The sequence below is a fragment of the Penaeus japonicus genome, unplaced genomic scaffold (assembly GCF_977035675.1).
Source record: "Penaeus japonicus unplaced genomic scaffold, GWHDUDI00000001_assembly GWHDUDI00000012, whole genome shotgun sequence".
NCBI classification, from domain to species: Eukaryota; Metazoa; Arthropoda; class Malacostraca; order Decapoda; family Penaeidae; genus Penaeus; species Penaeus japonicus.
In genome coordinates, this window is record NW_028234414.1 from 22,290,090 (window position 1) to 22,295,089 (window position 5,000).

A 5,000-nucleotide genomic window follows, 5' to 3' on the forward strand; every position below is an offset into this window, starting at 1 on the left:
TTTGAGGCTGTCCAACGTGGTGTTTTCTCGGTCGCAACATATGCATCTGTCCTTTGCCTCATGGATTACTTTGGCTCGCTTTCAGCCCCGTAGATCGCCAGTCTCATCCACGTGCACCACCATGGCTTTAGAAGATGGGGTGACGGACAGTTGAATGTTCGCCGATTCCGGTTCGAAAACCGGCTATTTCCCGATTCTTGTTGTAGATGTACTTATTTTAATGGTATTACAACCTTTATCTATATTCTGATGGTATTATGAACTGTACATTTATCCCCGTCTCGTTATCTCCGTCCCTTTCCCTCCCTACTTAGTTTCTCACTCTGGACAATGAAAACTGCACCATATATGGGCGACGTGTAGAAGCATGAGCTAGGCAGGAACAGTTAGCAGACATCTGTTCGTGACCGAACATACATAAAATCTGGGAAAATGTAATGTAACAGGCTATTCCGCGACATGTTTGCTCTACTCTCTAAATTAGTACTGTGAACAGTGGAAAATGATTACGAATACATTGCAAACATGAGGAATAAAAAAAAAATCATACAAAGGTATATATCCCTTTATTTTCTATTCATATTATTATAGATGTATAAAAATTGTAATTGCTTTAGCATCTAGCCCATAAATTAAAGAATACAAACTCCGACCATAAATTTTATGACATCACAAGTAAGTTTGACATCTGTTTCCCATTTTCACCAATAGTTTCTATAACTGAAGTTGGTTGTAATCTCAGGAAGTTCTATTTGCTTTTAAATTCATCACATCAAATGTGATACTGCACAGGAACGCATGGGCTCTTCTCTGCCATCTTGAGTCGTTCTCGTCCTTATCTTTATCATTCTAATTTACATCATTGCAATCACTATCATCAGATTCAGCTTCAACCAGCCACTATAGGCTTCTTATGTATTTTACAGATAGGTAATAAAATAACATAACAGATTACACCCGTTGCTTACAGTGCGTACGGGTAGGGAAGCTTTATTAAGAGCGTGGCTTGAGAGGGACATAAATGTCCTTCCGGTTTTTGGACATTCAGTTATTTTTCCAGTCTGGGAATAACATTACCATGTTTGTGTTTGGAAAACTCTTAGATTCTATTTGTGATTTTAGCGTTTGTTCTACATTAATGGTACATCAACAATCAGAATAATTTACAGTTCATCAGAATATATTTGAAAAGATTCTACCATACTTGTATAATTGTTAATGGTAAGTTGAACCCATGTTCCCATACCCCCGATGACGTTGTCAAAGGTGATGATACATGACTAGTAGGTCATCGATGTCTGTCTGTGCATGTGTAGGATTAAATTTAAAGATTATTAAAAGGTGATCCTGGATGATGCCACTGCTGTATAAGCACTTGTGACCTGGATTAAACTTTAATAAGATATAACTTTTGTGGCGCGTACAAAAGATGTTTTGTTATACGTCCATCTTACAATTCATTGAATTATTGTCTTTCTTCCGGATATCTTTATGTGACCCCCCCCCCCTCCCGCGCTTACCACCGTAGATTAGGCTCAAGTTACCAGAGAGCTATTTTTCTCTGATTAATCCATTCGCTTACGAAGTTGATGACATTTCAATTCAAATTAATCTGGATAATTACATTATTTTTTTCCGTATAGGCAACTGTCACTGGCTTCCCTTTGGCAATAAGATGGTGATTGATGCATGACAGCCTTCATGGTACTGGACAGGGATTCCTTTCCCACGGTCTATGTCATTTGTCACTGCTGAGCGAACTAGGAATAAGCCGCCTGTCCACCAACAACTTTGTTTCATAACTCTCGTTCTTTTCAGCTTATATCTTTTTTTAATCTAAACCAATTTACTTAAGTGTTTAGCTACGACTATACCAAGATTTTAAACTCCATACGTGGACGTTTTGTTGGTTGGTTTGAGTTCAGATTCAAGAGAAATTTATTTTTCCTGATATTAAGTGGTTTGAATATTATGTACTGTAAAACATACAAAAAATACAACTCATTTTGTCATAATGGAATAATTATGAATGTGAAGAGAGTAACAACCTAAGCTCTGCATATTTTGCCTATTTGAACTAGTAACAGTAAGATCAATCATTTGGATCGTAAAGTTCCCATTTATTTTTTGAATTCATTACATATTTAATTTTAACAAGCAAGACTATAAGATTTAGGAATGCGCACCGGAGAAAAAGAATCACACATAATGCAATCTGGACCTTGCTTTACAAGGATATATGATTGCTTATTATGAAGTCAGGCTATGCGCGGTTTTGAGCATTCATCTATTAAGTAACATGTATTCAGAAAATTAACGATTTCAATGTTTTTATGTTACCCACTGTTATCAAAATGTTCTTATTTCCGATCCACATTAAATAAACTTCATAAAAAAAAGTGTATTTTCGCCAAAGAAGAGAATTTGTGGTTCAGAGTTAATCCCTTGTTTGTTTTGCTCGTGCAATAATAGCAAGATTTTTAATGATATGTATTTAGATATAAGGCTTAATCCATTGACGACGAGATTTACTTTAATTCATTTTTCGATTCTTTTGTACGGATCTCAGATTTTATATACAATTTGATGTACATATTGGTAATTTTAGCGACAATATATTTTTCCTTATTTGCTGATTTTATAGTCTAGACGTGGTTCAGATTACAAAAGAGTTTTGTTATGAACAATAAATGATATTGTGTGTATATATATTCTACATCAATGTATATGGACGAAAACAATATAAAATGAAAAATAAATAACCATTTCAACGAAGGCAGCAACACGGACTGAGGCCGGTGATAGGTCTATTCCAACAGCATTTGGAAATTCGCTATTGCTTTCTTCCGTTTACGAGTCCATGTTACTTGTCGACGAGTTGTTACTTAAGCGCGTTGCCAGCAGTTTTGGGTCCTCCACGTTTTGTTCGAATAGAAAAGCAAGGTCAACGACGCAAAAGCAGTGAGAATGTTTAGGAAGAGCCATAGACATGGGAAGGAAAAGGGCTGATGTGATTCAGAGAGGCTAAGAACCCTCTCCTATACGCAATTTTCTCTTTAACGGCTTTAATATAAGAATAGAACTTCAAGTGATCCTTTGCCGCATAAACTATTAATTTCTTTAAAAATACATTCTTACATGATAAGGGTAATTATAGACATCATTATCATTATCACTACGACCCCTACTCTACCTCGCAAACATGAAGTAATCCCCGTAGATGAGAGCAAGACTTTTCGGACCCACTCTTACTAGTGCATTTACAAAGGCGACCACATGGAGGGGAGTGCACGTACACATGCACCCGGTGTCTGAGCCCCAGGCTCGGACTGTATGTTTGCATGTATCCTGGCATCAATAGGTTAAACTGTCACGAGTCATTGAACTCCTAAAACCATACGATAAACATCTGTGTGTCCGTTCCACAACTCTTAGCCTGAGAGTATATCGTGCAACAGGGGCTCCGCGATCCTGGCAGATCAGAGGAAACCCCCTAGGGATGTCTTTTGCTGGCGTGCTGAAGATGTAAGAGAATCTTCTTTAAGAGGAAAACGAAATTGCAACCAAATTATTCAAATACCAGCTAAACCCAATCTTAATTAATTTTATTGTCATTTGCATGCAGCACTGGGTGAGAATGAAGTTTATTCTAAATGCAATTGTTTACAAACAAAATAATTTGAAGTCCACTGGTTTTACCCAGGACTGTGCAACTTAAATTGAAACTTCTGATTTCTCTTTTTTGTGCAATCTGCATATACTTAGGTACTCACAATCAACATCATAAAGAAGGTCAAACTATCTCAGATTATATGCACATGTTTTAAGAGAAAACGTGTGCTCACCAGGGCTCGAACCTAGGACCTTCTGTGTGTTAGACAGATGTGATAACCACTACACCATGAGCACGTTAATAAATGTGGGCAAACAAGAATACAATTGATTGTTGTAACAGGTCAGGTAGAGCGGCAAGGTCACTAATGCTATGGCGCAGTGGGAACAGACAGACAAAATCCATAGACAGAAGAACGAGGGGGGGGAGGGGAGCCTGGATAAGGAGGTTTAACAGGATAAAGGTTATAAGTTAGGCAAGGAAGGTAAGATAACGGATAAAACTTACCTTTATATGTTACTAAAGAATTTAGTACTACATTCCCTTATTTTGCGGATTACACTGCACTGCATAAGGAGATAACCATTGGTCATAACTATTGGTCATGTATAATCATTGTTAGTAGCGTCATGTTTGATTGTGCGTGCATAAAGACAAGCACACAGATGTAAACGCACTCGTGTGTATTTGCACACATATATAGGTGCATACAGACAAACACGCATCTATAAATACGCACACATGCACATTTACACTCTCTCTCCCTCTCCCTTCCCCTCCCCCTCCCTCTTCCTCTCCCCCAACCCCCCACCCCTCTCTCTCTCTCATATATATATATACATACATTATATATATATAATGTATATATATATATATAATGTATATATATATATATATATATATATATATACATACATTATATATATATAATGTATATATATATGTATATTCTCTCTCTCTTTAATCATATATGTTACACACACACATATACACATACATACATACATACATATATATACATATATATACGTATATGTATATATATACATTCATATACATGTATGTAGTGTGTGAATATATACATGTGTCTATAACACAATTATATATCTATATCTATATCTATATCTATCTATCTATCTATCTATCTATCTATACACACACACACACACACACACACACACACACACACACACACACACACACACACACACACACACACACACATACATTTATGTTCAGAAATATTGTATAATGAATCTTTGTATACAGGCCTTGTGGCGCAACGGATAACGCGTCTGACTACGGATCAGAAGATTCCAGGTTCGAATCCTGGCAAGGTCGTCCACAGACTTTTAAACTAAATCACACACCAACCAAGAAGGTGCAA

The 5,000-nt window shown here is 36.7% G+C and overlaps 2 non-coding genes across 2 annotated transcripts; one reads left to right on the forward strand and one right to left on the reverse strand.

Moving 5' to 3' along the window:
* Positions 1 to 3,836: 3,836 nt before the first annotated feature.
* Positions 3,837 to 3,909, reverse strand: TRNAV-AAC (transfer RNA valine (anticodon AAC)). Its single transcript has one exon. It is a non-coding gene; the product is annotated as a tRNA-Val (tRNA).
* Positions 3,910 to 4,881: 972 nt separating this feature from the next.
* Positions 4,882 to 4,954, forward strand: TRNAR-ACG (transfer RNA arginine (anticodon ACG)). The gene has a single exon. It is a non-coding gene; the product is annotated as a tRNA-Arg (tRNA).
* The last annotated feature ends 46 nt before the right edge of the window (positions 4,955 to 5,000 follow it).